Genomic DNA, 19,899 nt, shown 5'->3' on the forward strand with positions numbered 1-19,899 from the left:
TAAGGAATTCCATTTCTTTCTGTTTTGTCATGTAAAATGGGGCTAGTGCCTTCCTGGTTCCCTGATACTAAAAAACAAAACAAAACAAAACAGTTTTTTTCTTGCGTTTCTGAAATCTGGAAACGTTTTTAAAAAATAGCTGTTACCAAATAAACAGTGTGTATTCTAATTAATGGCTTCATGGAACTAAAAAATTACAGTATTTTTTGCTCTTTCTCACAAGTTAGTGTGAGTAATGATAATTCTTGTGAAAACTTGGCAGTGTATAGAGGTAGACAATAAAATGCCAGGGCGTTTTTCCTAGAGGGCCTGCTATCTGTTGAATGATGGTCCAAATGATTCTTGATGACATCCCCATAGGTTCCTGCACCACAGACCCATGAGGCCATCTTTCCTAAAGGCACAATGTTATAATGTTGGGTGCTATTATTGGAAAACTATTTTGTGTCATAAAAATGTCCTGATCATTAAAATAAAAAAGAGAGAAAATGAAAATATATGTTCTTATAAACATTAAAAGTAAATATAATATAAATCTATAGGTTATATATATTATATACACAAATTATGTATATTAAAAGGAAGCATTATCAATGTTTCTTTAGGGATTTTTCTACATGGTCTGGATTGACCAAGTCTTCTTAAAATATAAATCCAATAACATTTTGGTAGAAAACATCTTTTTCTTTTCCTAAATATCCCATAGAAAACCTAGGAGTTCTTGATTACTTCAAGACTTGTTAAGGTATAAAGGCTCCTGGAGGATGAATGTTGGGCTTCTGGCAGACCAAGAAAGAGGAATGTTAGGGGACAGGCCAGCCATGTGATACCTCCCAATGATACCAGGTGGATGGCCTTTGCTCTAATTCCTGGTCTATTCTTTAGCAAATTTTTATGTAGGAGGTATTCTCTCTAAAGCATTGGACTAGGGATATGTGGTGTCAGGCCTACTGGGGTCTGACTGTGGTTAGCATTTTTAGATTCCAAGAATTCAATTTTCCCAAAGTTAGTAAATTCTTGGCAGGGTCAGGATTCGAACTTAGAATCCCTGGCCTTGTGTCCTGTGAGGATAAACATATCTTTGCAGCTGAGTGGGGAATTCAGTAAATATTTATTGAATGACTACTATGTGCTAGGTGATATGCAAAGATGAACACATGCTCTTACAAACTGACAGGAAAAATGTGCTAAGGACACAAACTAAAAATTCACAAAAGAAAATTTCAAATGGTCAATAAACATTTAAATGTGTGTAATGCACTAGCAATTAAAGAAATATAAGTTAAAATGAGAAATCACTTTTCTTTGCTCTGTTTGACAAAGGTTAAAAACAATGGCCGGTGTTGGGGAGGGTGTGGATAACTTCCCTATACTAATGATGAAATGCCACCTTTCTAGAGGAGTGTGATAATATGTATCAAAACAAAAATCTCCATCTTTAACCTGGAAATTCCCAATTTTGGATTTTAAAAAGAGGAAATAATAGAAAAGGGGCTAACAGATGTGTGTACAAAGATTTTGATTGAAATATTGTTTATAATAATGGTTTCATATAAATGTCACTTATAGTATTGTTAAATAATTTATGATATATCCTTTCAATGGGTTTCTGTGCAGCTGATGATATATATTAGGAGAGCTATCCACAGTATATCATCAAGTGAAAATAACAGAATGCTATATATAGATTCATCCTATTTCTATTTTGTAAAATGTATACATACTTGTATACATAGTAAGAAAGTAAGAAAGATCCTCCAAAAGGATAAACATGGACTGATCTTTCATTTCTTTTTTATACTTCTCTGTATTTCTTTAATTTTTTGGGGGGATGAGCTTTTATTACTTTTATTATCTGAGAAAAAGTGTTAAAATATAAATAACAAGCACTCTGTCCTCAAGGATATCACATTTGTAGACACAGGCGTATTTTTCCAAGCTGGAGAGTAAGTCGTCCACCAATTCTGGAATTTACAGCCTCACTTTTCAAAGCCCGAAGCCCGGTCCCAGGAAGAGGGCAGGGGGTCCAGACAAGCCCTGCCTCCCTGTCCTCCAGTGAGCCAGCCACTCCAGGTGATGTCATTTCTCTTGAGCAGGGAAGGAACTAAAGTTTATCAGGAGATTCCTAAGTTCCGGGCACTCTGCTGGATACTCACATATCCTCCACTGCTGAGGTGGGTATTATTAGACAAAGTAACTGGCCCCAAATTGGCAGGACCATGATTCAAATCTAGTCCTCTGATTCTAAAACCCCTGCTATTTCCATGGGTTCCTTAGTGTCTACTTTTGTGCGTTCATGTGTTTACCAGGATCTAGGTTCCTGCTTTAGTGTCAAATGGTTTGTGCCTAAAAATTTACACTTAATTGGCTCTTCCTTAGAAGAGACCTACAGTGGGCACATTTTCCTCATGTCTCTGCCCTCTTTAACTGGCTAGAAACCTGCACACTCATCCACCCCTGCTTACGTATATCATCTCCTTTTGTCCGCCCTTCCATCTAGTATTTGTTAAGAGCAACAGAGTTTAGAGTTTAAGAGCATGGTCCATAGAACCAAACTGGCCGGGTTCAAATCATGGCTCTATCACTTACCAGCTATGAGACCACGGACAGGTTACTTAAAACCTTTGTGCCTCTGTTTCCTATAAAAAGGGGATAACAGTACTTACTTCATAATATTATGAACATTAAATGAATTAATCAATGTAAAATACTCAGAATAATGCCTAGCACATAATAAGTACATGTCCATAGTGATTAATACCAAGTGCCTGGCACTGAGGGAGATGCTGAAATTTCAAAATAGAACAAGACAGGGTTTCTGCCTTCAAGTAGCTCACAGTCGAGTGGAAGAGACAGACATCCCCGTGACTGTAAGCACAGGGTGCTGTGGGGGCAGCCCTGGAGAGAGTGGGCATCAAGGAGGCTTCTCAGAGAAGAGACTGTCTAATCCGAAGTGAACCACTGAAAGGTGGGGACGACAGGGACAAAGCCATGGAGGCAAGAGTGTGTGGCAAGCTTGAGGCACCCAAGTGGCTCAGAATGCCTGGGGTGCAGACTGCCAGAGAGGCACAGGGGAGAAGGAACTGGAGAAGGAAGGTCAGTTGGCTCTTGTTCTTTGGCAACGTTTTTGAAAGTCCTCTAAATTTAGTGGAGTTGACTATACCCCTCCCCCTTTACTTGTATTTAAATCTTTCTCCCTATTACTGCCCTTAATTAATAACAACACATTAGACCTAAAAGATAAGGTTGGAGGTAATGGGTAAAAACTCTCCTTTCGCTATGCTTGTAGTTTCTGGGGTGGAATGACTGAGTGTTCCAGCCATGCCTGTGTCTGGAAACTTCACCATATTTAGAGTCTCAGACTATGGAAGTGGGATCCAAAGTGTCCCCAGCTTTGGGGAAAACTGCCTCTCCCAGTCGTCTTGGTTTGGCAGACTTTTCTGGACTAGCTGCCACCCAACACAGGGAGCAAGGAAATATGCCAGCCCACACCCTTGCCTTCAGCGGAAATCACGGCATGCCTGTGGGGCAGGCTGACCAGCTTAGAAGGGCTGATTTATTATACAGTTCTTACGTTGTCCTTCTCAAAAATAATTATGTTCCAAGGATAGAACTGGAGAGCTGCAACTCCTACTGACTAGGACTTTTATGGCTGTTCGGACTATTCTCAAGGACTACTCTCCCTCTGTTTCTTTGTTTGCCTTTAAAGAATCAAGTATTGGGGCTGGCCCAGTGGTGTAGTGGTTAAGTTTGCACGCTCTGCTTTTGCAGCCTAGGGCTCGCTAGTTCTGATCCTGGGGGCAGACCTACACACCACTCATCAAGCCATGCTGTGGCGACATCCCACATCGAAGAACTAAAAGGACCTATAACTAGGATATACAACTATGTACTGGGCTTTAGGGAGAAAGAAAATTGTTAAAGTATCCAGTATTAAAGTGTTTTCTATTAGTCAGCTTTAACTAATGCCTCATTTATCACAAAAATCATGTATTCTTAATTTTTGTCTTCAATCAGTAAATTCCATAGGTTTTCTCTGTGAAATATGTGTCTTTGGACCCAAAGATTCTTATTCTGTTTTGAGATTTCCTTTGAACGTAACGTAAGGACGCTCACTGAACTAGTTGCCAGTTTCCAGAGAAGGTTCAAACCCTGTTACCTATATTTATCTTCAAAAGGATTTTTGTAGGTCTGTCATAACAGACTCGGTGTTTCTCTCTTGGCTTCTGCTTGCTTTCTGTTTTTGGTGTAACATCCTCCATAGGATATTTTTGGCAACAGAGCTTGTCTGAATCAGTCTCCTTTTCATTTCTGAGGCAAACTAGTGATTCATCTTTAGTACGGGAAGACTTTCACAAACACGGCTGTACTGTTTTGTATCATTGGGGTTTGAGTTAGGGAGACTGATCAAAGAAAGTTGTCTCAAGGGGCATTCAACTTTCCAATTAGTTCTTTGCTGTTGACAGCACCAGGAAGAATGTGAGAGCAGGTGACCCCTTGGCTTGCTTGGGAAGGGGCCTGGATGAGCGAGGAAGAAAGGCTGGAGGTTGAAGCTGCAAGTGCATTATAGAGTAATAAAATCACGTGTCTCTTGATGTGCTATACTGGGAAGGGCCCACCATCACCTATATTGTATTCCTGGCAAAGACGTTTACTCTGAATCTAATGGTGAGGAAACAATCATGCACATTCAAATTGTGAGATATTTTGCAATACAGCTGGCTTGGGCTCTTCAAAAATGTCCCTGTAATTAAGCCCCGTGGCCAGGTGGTTAAGTTTGCGCCCTCCACTTCGGCAGCCCAGGGTTTTGCTGGTTTGGATCCTGGGCGCAGCCATGGCACCGCTCATTAGGCCAAGTTGAGGCGGCATCCCGCATGCCACAACTAGAAGGACCCACAACCAAAATATGCAACTATGTACTGGGGGGATTTGGGGAGATAAAAAGAAGATTGGCAACAGTTGTTAGCTCAGGTGCCAATCTTTAAAAAAAAAAGTCAATGTAATTTAAAAAAACAACAAAAAGGTTAAGGAATTGTTCTAGATTAGTTCTCAAAATGTGATCCCAGGGCCAGCAGCATCAGCATCACCTAGGAGCTTATTGGAAATGCAGGCTCTCAGGGCCCACCCCAGACTCAGAATCAGAATCTGCATTTTAACAAGATCCTGGTGATTTGCATGCACATTCAGTTCTGAGAAGCTCTGACTAATGTACAATTCATATTCAGATTTCCCCAGTTGTCCCAGTAATATCCCTTTTGGTTCCCCATTCTAGCCCCCCCCAAATTTGAATCCAGTCAGGTATCACACGTTGCGTTTAGTCGTCAAGTCTCTTTCAGTCAAGAACTGGGGCTTTCAGGCATCAGCCTGCATTACAAACACTTGGAGGGTTTCTTAAAACAGGTTGCACCCCCTGCATACACACCATCCAAGAGTTTCTAGAAGTGAAGTCAGATGCTACTGGCCCTGGGACGACACTTTGTGTAGCAAGCTATTAAATAACAGTATTAGTTCAGTGTTAGATTTCTAAGTGTAATAATCATGTTTGTATAGCAGAAAGCCTTTGTTTTGGGAGATTTTTGCTGAAGTAGTTAGAGATGAAGTGGCATAATATCTATACGTAACTCTCAAATGATTCAGAAAAATAAATAAATAGCTAAATGGATAGATGGATCATGAATGCATGAACGCATGCATGGATGGATAGATGTGTTACAGACAGGTTCATTTCGCCTGCCACATGATTGTGCCAATCACCAAGATGACAAGTTTGCAAAGAGAAAGGATTTAATTGCAAGGCAGCTAAGCGAGGAGGTGGAAGAATCAATCTCAGATCAGCTTCCTCGAAAATGGGGACTTGGGGATATTTACGCGATAAGGGGATGGGTGGTCTGAAGTGTGGGAATAGATGATTGGAGGTAAGGAGAAGTGAGGTAATTGATGATCTGGGCAAGCATAATCAAGCTTCATGCTTCTTCATAGGACATATGTTCATAAGATGGCAGCAGTACTATGATCTGAGTGTGAAGTTTTTAGCTCCTTGACATCAAAAACGGTCACTTGTCAAGCATTTGCACAAGCCCAGTTGATGGGTTGGTGGTCTCAATCACCTGAACTGGACGAGGGGTTGACTCTCAGTTCCTGAAAAACTCTAGCACTCGCCAGTTACCATGGTGACCCAAATCTCAGAGATGTTATGTGTAGGATGGCTTTAGTAATGCATTATCTGACTACCTTTGCAAACAGACAACTGAGTATAGTTAAAACAATTTGGCCCCTGTTTCAGATGAATAGGTAGATAGAGCAAACATGGCAAAATGTTAATAATCACTGAACACAGATGAATAATGAACATAGTGAACAAAAAGGACAAACAAACCCATAGTGGGGAAAATGTCCTTACCCTCTTAGGTTCCTTGCCTGGGGCCTTGCAAATTAGCTTGACAAAAGGCAGATTAACAGAAGAAAATGCATATAAATTTTATTTTATGTTAATTTTTACCAGACTTGAGGGCCTTCCTAGAAAAGAAGTGAAGACCCAAAGAAGTGGATAGGCCTGAGAGCATATATATCATTTTTAACGAAGAGTGATAAATTGTGGAGACATGACAGGACAAAGGAAATGGGTTTTGGGCTTCCAAGGGCAGCAAACTATGGGAAGACAAATATATGGAGGAAACTAATGGGAGATAAGGGCTGTCTTAGCAAGGTTTGTTTGTGCAGGTCCATCTCAGTGCCAAGTTTCCGTCTTCTTCATGGCCATAAGACTCCCTGGGATGGGGTTTCATGACAGTCTTTACTTCCAGAGAGTTTCTGCTTCTAGTCAGATAAGGGAAGCTCTGGGAAGGTTTCTTTCTGCATCTGTTGAATCTCAAATGTCTTCAGCTCAAAATAATCCTTCTGCCAAAGTGGTAACAGGGTTCAGGACTTGCTACCCTAAAATACAGCACCTTGGTTCATTGAATATTTTAAGCTGAAGGAATTTGAGAAACGGCAGATGCAGGAAGGATTCTCTGACCACCCCTGAAGGAGGTCTTAAGACCGTCATGTGAGATGTGCCCTTCCTATACCTGGAGGAAAGGAGTGTCCTTATCTCTGAAGACAGAAGGACACGAAGCAGAATCCAAACCAACAGGCCTTGCTAAGTGTCCCCCAGTTTACTTCCCTTAGCTCATACCCTTTTGTCCTATCACATTTTCCCATGACTTCCCACACTTCATCAAACCTCGTATGAAAATGCTCATGCTTAACCACATCTTCAGGTCTTCATTTTCTTATGAAGCCTCCCACATCACGTAAAACTTAGATTACATAAATTTGTATGCTTTTCTCTTATTAATCTGTCTTTTGTCAGTCTAATTTACAGGGTCCCAGCCAGTGAACCTAGGAAGGTCGAGGGAAAAGGATTTTTTTTTCCTCTCCTGTAGTGGCATATTTTGGGGTAGCACAGTCTGAAGAGCATCGCCTTCAAAACAGAGTGTCTACCTGGAGTTGCAGTTTTTATTGTCCCTATTAACATCGCCTTCAAAACAAACAGACTGTCTACCTGGAGTTGCAGTTTTTATTGTCCCTATTAACAGTACACCCATGTGGAATGTGGAAAGAACAGTCTTTGGGTGGATCTGACCGCATCTCTAAGGCTGCTGGGTGAGCAGTGTATAGTGCATGGCTCAGTAACCAGCCCTTATGATTTTAACCTGAGAAGCTGAGTGAGAGCTGGTCATAGGTAGTGTTTGGTGCCATAATGACCAATGGGAGTGGTGCCCATGTTGAATTGATTTATTTCATTAATACTGCTTAAGTCTTCAATCGACCAACGTTTTTTACCATTTCTATGTTTATGTCAGGAATATTTGACCCTTGCCCTCTGTGTCCAACCAGCATCTCTCCCAGGAGCCTACGGCAGGAAATACTTTAGTCTCTGAGAGGGGTGTTTCAGAGCACCCTGGGCTAGGTGAGGAAGGAATGCAGATTCTGATTTGGGCAATGCCAACCAGAGGTCTGTTGCCTGGCCAGGTCAGTTAGGCCCTTTGACCTTCTGTTTTCTTGTCTGTAGCCTGACCATTGGACTAGAACAAGGATTTTCAGATGTGCTGTATGGAACCTTCAGCGATTCCCTGCCATGACCTCAGGGGCTACTGAAAGGAGCGAGGAAGACCCTTCAGATAGGTCTGGGAGAAGGTTCCTCCTCTGCTCCAACCACACACAGGTGAACCATCCACCCCTGCAGTGCAAACGATCAAGTCCTAATGGGTCTTGTAGGATCTCTGTTGGCAAGTGGGACACTGACAGGGGGATTGGGATGGTGGAGTAGAGACAGAATCCAAAGGAATGCCTCATCCTCCTCAAAGACCGGGAAACACACAAGGAAACCTCATTCTCATCAGCATTTGTCCAGTACCTCCCGGGCAAGGTCAACTGGTCTACATAAGGACTGAGGAGAGTGTGAAGGCAGCACAGGGTCCAACGTGACCATACAAGGCTTCTTAGAGGAAGCGTTTTTTTCAATCAGGTCCCAAAAAGGAGCTCTAAAACCTACAATTCTGATTCTGAGGCATATATCCTGAATTTACCCTCCATAGCAATAAGAGAGAACTCTTTTCATGTTTCCATTGTTGATGCCCTGTGGAGCTCAGTGCTTCAGTAAGAAATGCCAGGTACCCACTGGCACCAGGCAAAGTTTACCATAAACTGGGAACCTAAAAAACAAGTTAACCTCATTGGATCATTTCACTCTTGCTTACATTTAAATATAATTCTGAGCAAACAACTTTGCCAGCAAGCTGTAATGTTTACAGTGTTTACACTGAGCATCGGTCCCCACATATCTAGATGCTTTCTTTTTTCTTCTTTTTTCTTTTTTTAAGGAAGATTAGCCCTGAGCTAACATCCGCTGCCAATCCTCCTCTTTTTGCTCAGGAAGGCTGGCCCTGGGCTAACATCCGTGTCCACCTTCCTATACATTATATGTGGGACGCCCACTACAGCATGGTTTGACAAGCGGTGCCATGTCCAGACCCGGGACCTGAACTGGCGAACCCCAGGCTGCCAAAGTGGAATGTGCGCACTTAACCACTGTACCACCGGGCTGGCCCCTAGATGCTTTCTTAACAGCACCTCCTGCCACAGAGGACTGTCCCACCAGCCAGGAGGGGTCCACTGGCTGCTTCCCTGTCACAGTAAGTAATGGCAATGCTGGCCAACATTTCTCAGGTTCAGCAACTGCTCCTCAAATACACACAGGCAAAATTATTGGCTAATTATTAGTCACCAAAGCATAAATCTTAGGCTATTTTTTCAAAAAATGTAAATAGACAACAGATTCCCTCTTGTTTCAGGTTTGGTCCAGCATTTAGTCCTGGTTTTGCTACTCCAGGCACTAGGAAATAAACCCTTAACACGTTGGAGACCCACAGTCTCAAATGCTACAGTAGGCAAAAGCTTGCTATTATTTCTCTTGAAACACACACACACACAAAACAAGCCTCACATTAAAGATTTCTTCTGGATTTGCATTTACTGCCACTGCCACCGCTGTTGCACTTGCTTCTGGTTACACTGACCAGTTCACAGTCTTGTATCAATCACTGAGCCGTTCTGAGCCTTAGTTTCTCTAAGCCCATACCCACCCACTAGACCAACTGGGGGTGGTTTTGCCCCTCAGGAGACATTTGGCAATGTCTGGAGACATTTTTGATTGTCATAACTTGGGGTTTGGGGTTCGACTGGCATCTAGAGGGTAGAGGCCGGGGATACTACTAAATATCCTGTAATGCACAAGACAAGCTCTCACAACAAATGATTATGTGCCCCCAAATGGCTATAGTTACAAGGTTGAGAAACCTTCTTCTAGACCAAGTAACTCCTACAAGTCCTTTAGCCTCCGATTTAAATGTCACTTCCCCCAGGACACCTTGTCTCATGCCCTCCACTGAGCATAAAGCTGTCAGAACACTTATCCCCATATGCTGTAATTGTTCTTTACTCATTTTTCTCTTTAGGAGAGAAGGGAATATTTCTTCTTTAGTGTTTTATGTATCTCTTGAGCTTAGCACATAATGTAGTAGAACAAAGGAATGGATGCATAGGTGGGTGGATGGATGGATAGATGGATGATTAGTTTGCAGTCTATGCTAACAAAATACCACAGACTGGGTGGCTGAAGCCAGAAATTTTTTTCTCGAAGTTCTGAAGGCTAGAAGTCCAAGATCAATGTGTCGGCATTTTGGTTTCTCCCAAGGCCTCCCTCCTTAGCTTGCAGGGCAGTCTTCTTACTGTGTCCTCACGTGGCCTTTTCCCTGTGGGCACCCAACCAAATTTCTTCTTCTTGTCAGGACACCAGACAGATTGGATTAGGGCTCACCCTAATTTTTAATTTATCACCTCATTTTAACTTATCCACCTCTTTTAAGGCCCTATCTCCAAATACAGGCACATTCTGAGGTACTAGGGGTTAGAGCTTCAACATAGGAATTTTGGGGGGACACAATTCAGCCCATAACAGATGGATTTTTATTATCTCCAATATTCTGAGGTTCAACTCCATAGGAATATGTTTCCGTTGAAGAAGAACAATTCTCTTAATTCCTTCCCAATTCTGGCTTCTCTTCAACAATGTCCCACCTTCTACCTCTAAATCACTGAATGCTGAGATCAGAAAACGGAAATCACCAGGTATAACCTTGGCACTAACACCCTTAGACAGGTGACTGAAGGCAGATACCAGTGTGTGGTTGGGTCCTGCTTCCACCACGAGCAAGCTGGGTGATCTTGGGCAACCTCAGTTCCTGCTCTGAAAAATGGGACATTTATTACATCAACCTGTTAGGATTGGTGCCAGGTTTCATTAAGATATGCATAAAATGTGCCTAACATAGTGCTTGGCACATAGTGAATATTCAATAAATGTTAGATTTATTTTACCATTGCTTTTTTTTTTGCAAATTAAACATTATTTTTATATCACAGTAAAATTTTTCTTTTGCCATACTGAGTAAGAACTTTGATCTTTGTGAGGCAAAACGTATTTTGCTTCCTAATTCTTTTCTCTTAGTTGACATTATAGGTAACTTGAGAAACCCAATTGTCATCCAGTTTTTACTCACAACTCCTACCCTGGTACCCTGTGTGCCGTCAGTTCTCAAAAGCTAATGACAGGTTAATGGGAAAGTAGGAAGAATGGAGTTTGTTAGGAGTATTTCCTCTGTCAACTTTATCATCTCCCTCTCACCCATCCTAGCATCCGCTCCTGCATTAAACTTGTAGATTCTACTTCCTTACTCTCTCTTATATAGTTCTCATTTCCTATAGGCTCCTTTCTCTGCCTTGGCTGGGACCCTCACCAACTCTGGTCTGGTAACACCTTGGAGCCTGACTTCCCTGATCCTGGATGATGTCCCTTCACACCTACTCCCAACTTTGCTCTGACTTTGATCTTGCCAACATAAAATGCCCCAGTGGCTTTCTCTAGCTTTCAGGAGGAACTTCAAACTTCTTAATCCATGAGGCCCTTTCCAATTTGGCCCCTACTTCCTTCTCTAGCCTTCTCTCTTCTCCAACCCCTCCTCCGGAAGGCATTGTGCTCTTTCACATTTCCTGTGCCTTTCTACAATGTCACACTCTCTACTTCAGATCCCTTTCCTCCACTCTTCACCTGACCAAGTCCTACTTGTTCTTCAAACATCTGCCTCCTCCAGGAAGCCTTCTTTACTCCCTAGGCTCCAATTGTAGCTTTCATTTATTCAGGAAAATTTGCACACAGTAAAATGCAAAGACCTTACGTGTATAATTCAAGGGGTTTTAATAAATGTATACACATCCATGTAAACTCCACCCTAACTGGGATGTGGAAAATTCCCTTGTGCTCCCTCCCAGTCCATCTGTATCCTGACCCCCCATCAGCAACCTTTCTTCTAATTTCTATCACCACAGATAAGTTTTGCCTGTTCTTGAAATTAATATAAATGGAATCATATGATATTTACTCTTTTGTCCGTATTTGTGTGGGTCTATTTTTGGCCTCTCCAGTCTGTTTCTTTCATCTGTCTATCGTTACACCAATACTGTTCTGTCTTAATTATTGTAACTTTATGTGTCTTTCTTTTTTTTTTAGGAAGATTAGCCCTGAGCTAACATCTGCTGCCAATCCTCCTCTTTTTGCTGAGGAAGACTGGCCCTGAGCTAACATCCGTGTCCATCTTCCTCTACTCTATATGTGGGACACCTGCCACAGCATGGCTTGACAAGTTGTGCATAGGTCCACACCTAGGACCTGAACTGGTGAACCCCAGGCTGCTGAAGTGGAACGAACCTAACCGCTGTGCCACTGGGCCAGCCCCTATGTAAGTCTTGAATTCAGATTATATGAGACATCCAACTTTGTTCTTCAAGAATATTTTGGCTACTCTAGGTATTTTGCATTTCCATATGAATTTTAGAATCAACTTGCCAACTTCTACCAAGAAGTCTGTTGCAATTGTGAATGTGATTATAATTATGTTGAATTTATAAATCAATTTTAGGGAAAATTGACTCTTAGCAATATTCAGTCTTCTAATCCATGAACATAATGTTCTTCTCCATTTGTTGAGATCTTCTTACATTTCTCTCACCAATATTTTGAAGTTATTTTAGAGGTTTTGCATGTCTTTATTAAATATGTTGCTAAGCATTTTATAATTTGATACTATTATGAATGAGATTTAAAATTTTTCATTTCCCAGTTTTTGCTCCTGTTAAATATAAAATTGATTTTGTATATTGAGACCTTGATAAATTTACTTATTAGCTCTAGTATATTTTTTAGATTCATGGGTTTTCTGTGTAATCAATCACATCATCTGTAAATAGAAACAGTTTTGCTTTTCTTTTCCAATATTTATATTTTCTATGTCCTTTGTTGCCTTATTACACTTGTTTAGACTTCCAAAACAATTTTGAATAAAAATGAGAGTAGACATAATTGCCTTGCTCCTAATCTTAAATGTGAAGAGTTTAATAGTTCACCATTAAGTTTAATGTTAGCAGGACATTTTAAAAAACTACCCTTTATCAGAATAAGGAAATTTTCTTCTATTTTAGTTTACAGAGATTTTTTGTTGTTGTTGCATCATGAATAGGTGTTAAGTTTTATCAAATGCGTTTTCTTCATCTATTGAAATAATAATTTGCTTTTTCTCCTTTATTCTATTAATATGGTGGATTACATTGATTGATTTTGGAATGTTCAATAATCCTTGCATTCTTTGTATGAACTATAGTTGGCCATGATGTAATAAATGTTTATATATTGCTGGATAATTATGTGCCAATTTTAAAGTATTTTTTGCGTCTATGTTTATGAAGGATATTGGTCTGCGCTTTTCTTTTCTCGAAAGATTTCTCCCAAATTTTGGTATCAGGGTTATGCTCACCTCATAAAATGAACTTGGAAGTCGTCCCTCATCCTCTGTTTTCTGAAATAGTTTGTGTAAACTTGATATAATTTCTTCCAGAATGATAAAATTCACTAGGGAAACCATCTGAGCCTGGAGTGTTCCTTTTGAGACTTTTTTTTTTATTATGAATTCCATTTCTTAAGTAGGTATAGAACTCTTCAGATTTTCTATTTCTTCTTGTGTCAGTTTTGGTAAATTTATCTTGAAAGAATTTGTCCATGTCATCTTATTTTAAATATTCATTGATATAAAATTTTTAAAATAATACTCATTTGTTACCATAATGTCTGTAGAATCTGTAGTGAAGTCTACTGTTTTATTCATATTGGCTATCTATACTTTCTTTTTTGTTTATCAGTCTTGCCAAGGATTTGTCAATTTTATTAATCTTTTTAAGGAACAAATTTTGGAGTTTTCTTAATTTTCTCTATTTGTTTTCTATTTCATTGATTTCTACTCTTTATTATTTTATTCCTTCTACTGACTTTGAGTTTATTTTGCTCCTCTTTTTCTAGCTTCCCAAGTGGAATCTTAGATAATTGATTTTAGACCCTTTTTTCCTAGTATAAATATATAATGCTAAAAATTTCCTTCCACACACTCTTTTAACTACATCCCACAATTTTGATATGTTTTATTTTTATTACTATTAATTCACAATATTTTATCATTTGTTTTGTGATCTCTTCTTTGACTCATGGATTGTTTAGAAGTCCATTTCTTAATTTCCAAACATTTGGGGCTTATCTAGATATATTAGTAGTGATTCCTAATTTAATCTTGTTGTGGTAACAAATATATAAGATTGTGAAATTTATTTATTTTAAAAATTTATTGAGATTTATTTTAAGGCTTAGCATATGGCCTATCTTGGTCTGTTCTATACACACTTAAAAAGAATGTGTATTTTGAAGTTGTTGGGTGTAGTGTTCCATAAATAGTAGTTAGATCAAGTTGGTTGATAGTGTTGTTCAGATCTTCTGTATACTGAGTGCTCTATCGATTACTGAGAGAGATGTGTTAAAAATCTCCAGTTACAACTGTAGATTTTCCTATTCATCCCTTTAGTTTGTCAGTATTTGCTTCGTCTATTTCAAACCTCTATGTTAGATGCATACACATTTATGTTGTCTTCTCGAAGAAGTGATTTTTTTTATCATTAGGAAATGTTCATCTCTTTCACTGGTAGTACTTCTTGTTTTTAAATCTATTTTGTCTGATATTAACATAGGCACAATACCTTCTTATAGTTGTTGTTTTTATCACATATCTTTTTCCATCCCTTTACATTGAGCTTATCTGTTTTTATATCTACAGGGTCTCTTGTAGAAAGGATATAGTTGTGTCTTATTTTTTTTATGCAGTCTAGCAGTCTCTGCTTTTAAGTAGAAGGTTTAGTAATCAGTTATATATCATTGAATTTAAGTCTATCATTTCCCTATATGTTTTCTCTTTGTCCCATCTGCTTTTTGTTCTTGTATTCCTCCCTTCTTGACTTTTTTTAGGTTAATTAAATATTATTACTATTCCATTTTAATTCCCCTTATTTTTAGCTATTCCTTTTTAAATCCTTTTTAGTTGCTACTAAGATTATAACATGCTTCCTTAACTTATCATAGTCTGTATGAGTGAATATTGGACCATTTCATATTCAATTTAAGAACCCCAAAACAATGTAATTCAAGTTACTACCACACCATCTTGTGCACTGTTGTTTTCATATTTTTTATAATCTCCACAATAAGATGTTATAATTTGGGGTAATAAAAAGAGATTTGTCTTTGAAAGAAATTACAAGAAGGAAAAACAATATTATTTTACATTTACCCATGTATCTGCCATTTCCAATGCTCTTTATTTCTTCCTGTATATCTGAGTTTCCATCTGCTGTCATCTTTTTAGTTTAAAGAACTTTTTAAAATAGTTCTTTTAGCAATTCTATAGGCTTTTATTTATTTGGAAATGCTTTTATTTTGCCTTCATTTTTAAAGGATATTGTTAATGAATATAGAATTTTGGGTTGACATTTTTTTAAGCATCTTAAGCGTGTTTTTTCATTGTCTTCTATTGTCCATTGTTTTTGATGAGAAGTCAGACATCATTCTTATTGCCATTCCCCTGCATATAACGTTTTCTTCTTCTCTGAATACTCTTAAAAATTTCACTTTATCTTTGGTTTCAGCAGTTTGACTATGATGTATAGATGTGATCTTCTTTGTGTTTATTTTACTTGAGTTCCTCTAAGCTCCTTACGTCTATATATTCATGTTTTTCACCTAATTAGGGAAAATTTTGGCCACTATTTCTATAGATATTTTTTCTGCTTCACTGCTTCATTATCTCTCTTCTCTCCCTTTGGGACTCCAATTTCACATCTTAGACCAATTAATATTGTTTCATATGTCCCCAAGCTTCTGTTCATTCTTCAATTTTCTTTCTCTGTGTTTTTCAAATGGGATAAGTTCAAATATTTGTATACAAGTTCTGCTATCTTCAATCTGTTAAGCCCATCCCCATAAAATTCTTTTACTTCTGATATTATAATTTTTGGTTTTAAAATTTCCATAAGCTTTATAGTTTCCATGTCTCTACTGAGATTCTAATCTATTTACTCATTAGGACCATTTTTCCTTTAAGTCCTTGAACACATTTATAATGGTTGCTTTAAGATTGTTGGCTGCTAATACCAATATTTGGATTATCCTGGGGTCTATTTTCTCTTGAATGCTTTTTCTCTTGCCTGTGGGTCACATTTTCCTATTTCTTTGCATATCTACTAATTTTTTTATGCTGATATTATGTATGATACATTGTAGAGACTCTGCATTCTGCTGTCTTTCTCTAAAGAAGGTTAATATTTGTTATAGCAGACATTTAAATTACTGGCTCATCACTTGAATTTGTGAAGGCTTGATTTTACATTTTATTAGGGTGAGTTTGTTTTGGTTTAGTCTTAGGGTGAATCTTAGTCCTTTAATATAGTCTTTACTGCTAAAGCATAGCCCTTCTGGGGTTTTGAGAAAACCCAAAATGTTTACCAAGTCTCTCTAACTTGGTGGGAATGATCTGCATGCCAACCTGTCTCCACTGAAGTGAACACTAGTTGACACCTCTGCTCAGCCTTCCATATATTGCTATCCACTGGGCTCCTTGACATCTGCTCTGTGCATACACAATTCAGGGGCCATCCAAGGATTTGGGGCAGTTTATGTGCAGATTTAGAGGCTTTCTACTTGTGCTCCCTCCTTTTTGGTCTTTCCTCCTCCAATTCCCAGCTACTCTAACACCCTAAACCATGTCTTCTGATACCTCAAAACAATAGACTGAAACCTTCTGATTGAGTTCTGATTGCACCACACTTCATGGACAGGAGGAGCCCTCAAGGTAAAAGTCATAAACGTAGCTCTCACTCAGCGTAGTTTCCTTCTTTCAAGAGCCAAACCTCTCCACTTTTTGCCTACTTTTGAGTTTCAGTGAACTGTAAATAGTGATTTTTTAATATTTTATCTAAGGTTTATTATTGTTTTCTATGGGAGAGTTGATTGAATAGAAACTACTCTTCCTTTACCAGAACCAGAGCTTTCCCACTGTTTTTTGAACATTCACCTATCAGAGAATATGTCATATTGTATTGTAATTGTGAATTTAAGTATATGTCTCTCCCACTAGACTTTAAACTCTTTAGGGTACGATCTACTTACTCAAGTACCCTTAAGCAATGTAGCATTTGTTGTGCTCACTGAATGTTAATTGAATTAATAAAACTAAGAAGTTTGGTAACCAGGGGCTGGAAGTGCCTCCCTCTTCAGCACTTCTCATGTGGAGCATTGGTTTTCTCAGGCCAGCCATTTGAAGAGCATTCTGAGGATTACAGGGGCGAATTGTCCTCCTCTTTTCTCTAGCTTTGATGATTTTGCCATTCATTTATAGTGATGGCAATAATAAAAACCAGGCCTTTGGCAATTAGTCTCAGATTATGGATTAACATGGTAAACAGGAAATAAAGATACATTATTACTTGTTTTATTTTAAAAATGATTAGAATAAACCTCTGATTTGAAACAGCAGATGTGGTGGCCATGGCCATCCTCACTCTTGTGGAAGGAAATAGGGAGAAATAATATTCAGTCCAGCCCAGATGGATTTCCCAGCTCTGTGGAGCAGCAGTGGATTCCAGATCAGATAAAATGGAGTTTATGACCCCAGATTCTATTTGTTCTAATATGGTGCTGATGAGTGTTTGACAAAGTAGTATTTCCTGATTGTCAAAGAAAATATAAGTAGTGCAAATATTGTGGGATCTCAGGACCTTTTACTCCGTGTAACTTTCTACATGGCTTTGGTCCTTTCTGCTATTTCTGTGGTGATGGTGCTTTTACTACAAGGCATGTTTGGGGTGGGGGTGGGGGTGGACTCCACATCTGGCTCTGCGACCTGCAAGTGGCCATCCTACAGTCAGGAGCTAATGCTGTAACCTGACTGGTAGGCTTCGTAACCTGACCAGGCTTGTTTTTCAAAGATGAGAGAAGCGGATTCTGCATTCTTGTTTTCCACAGATGGTTAGCCAGAGAGAGTGCTGCAGAGGGAGTTTCACACCTCAGTTTCATTTAACTAGGGGTTTAGTGAGGATCAGGATACTCTCCTTCTTTTATGAAAGTTATTTTTAAGGTAATTTAAAGTGCTGAGATTGAGGAATCTTAATTTAAGGGTCTTCAGGTCATAAGTGACATAAATACAACTGAAATTAGCTTAAATATAAAGGGGAATTTATTGGCTCATATAATTAGGTTCATTGGTGAACCTTCAGGCACAGTGTCTCTCCCTCTCTCTCACTTCGCTTTTCTCTGTCTCAGAAAGCACTCCCCAAAGAGTGGCAAAGATCACCACTGGCAGCTCCAGCCTAAACCCTCTCAGCTTAGCAACCCCAGTAGGAAGAGAACATTTCTCTCTAAATAATTACAACAAAAGTCACAGGAAGGTTTCTTCATGCTCTGGCTTGTGTTGTTTCTACCACTGGAGCAGGGAGGAAGTGAGACCATCCTCAGTTGACCATGAGGACTGAGCGCTGGTCAAGTAGTGATTCCCAAACAAAAAGAGATCTGATACCAGAGGAAGGAGGATAGATGCCAGGCAGACAAAAGCAAGGGGTTTTGCTCTTGTTCGTTTGTTTGTTGAGTCCTTAACAGGAAGAAAGAAGTTCCAGCATTAAAAGCAGAAGCAACAGAGGCCAAAATGTCTGAGCCATTACTAGGCTTGACCTGATGAAGAGAGCAGAAGAAGGAGAGGAGAAAAGCTAAATAATACAGAATTGGTGAAAACACTGAGACTATACCGAGGAGGGCTATATTATGCAGAAAATAATGGTCAACTTTTGAAAGGAGAAGACATGATCAGAGACAGCTAAAAAAGATGATTTAATTGATGTGTTTAATTAAAGTGCTGCAACCTCAAATCTTTCTTCTGTGGCAACTACTAGGAACATTTTTTGATTTACTAGGAAACTGTGTACTAAAATACAATTCATTGAGGCCAGAGTTGCAGAAAAGAGGTTCCCAGATGAGCTATTTGTCATGAGCAGGATGAGGTGAATGGGAGTTCAGCTAAGTGTCACCAGTGGCAAAATGTTTCAAAATAAGTCCTATACTGTCAAATGTGTAAACACTTTGCAAGGTATTTTCCTGAGCCTTATTTAATTTTATCTTCGTGAGCATTCTATGATGTTACGGCTGCTTGAATTATATCAGCGCTTTCACGGGGGAGGAATTCTGCAGTGTGTTTCTGACTTCATCCAAAATGAAGGGTAAAAGCTAACAATGTCCTGGTTAAAGAACTCCTAAAAAGGGTCCCAGCTAGATTAGGGTCACTCTAGCAGGAGCCGCGGGCCGGGTATTTTGCCTGTTTAAGGTTCCTGTGAAATGCCCTCTCAGCTGCTCCTGTGTGAGCAGGACAGCAGCTAACAGTACCAGGGGAGGTTTCAAACACTCCTGTTCTTGTTCACACTGACTTCTGTAGGTCCAAGGAGAAATGATTTTCCTGGTCCTGAAGCTGCTTTCAGAAATGATCTCAGTAGTGGATATCTTTGTAAAGTCCAGGACTGAAAGAGCTGAGAAAATCTTTTAAAGTTTATACCATTGCTTTCTGCTAGGTGTGGGGTGACAAGGTCCTGACGTTTTAGAATTTGGGTGTCTGGATGTATTTGCATTGTTTCAATAGGTGGCAGCATGACCTCTCCTTTAAAAACTATCTTTTAAGAGGACATATTCAGTGAAAAGCTTCTGTTGGGATATTAAGAGGTGCTGATAATAATAAGGGCAAGTAGGAAATGTTCCCTGTGACCCACCATGACTATATTCCTCATGGACACACAACACAAGTCATTTAACAAGTTTTGACCCACCAGTAGTAACTTTAGAGCAAAAATTGTATCATGGAACCTCTACTTCGAATTCTAAGGCTGTTTAGTTCT

At 39.3% G+C, this 19,899-nt stretch overlaps 1 long non-coding RNA gene across 1 annotated transcript in view; it reads left to right on the forward strand.

Moving 5' to 3' along the window:
* Nucleotides 1-19,899, forward strand: part of LOC123284238 (uncharacterized) — an 84,363-nt gene that overhangs the window by 122 nt on the left and 64,342 nt on the right. The window contains exons 2-4 of the long non-coding RNA XR_011501878.1: nucleotides 8,054-8,206; nucleotides 8,917-9,176; nucleotides 12,110-12,338. This is a non-coding gene — a long non-coding RNA (uncharacterized lncRNA). The remainder of the gene's footprint in view (nucleotides 1-8,053; nucleotides 8,207-8,916; nucleotides 9,177-12,109; nucleotides 12,339-19,899) is intronic.

Source organism: Equus asinus, chromosome 3 (assembly GCF_041296235.1).
Source record: "Equus asinus isolate D_3611 breed Donkey chromosome 3, EquAss-T2T_v2, whole genome shotgun sequence".
In the NCBI taxonomy this organism is placed as follows: domain Eukaryota; kingdom Metazoa; phylum Chordata; class Mammalia; order Perissodactyla; family Equidae; genus Equus; species Equus asinus.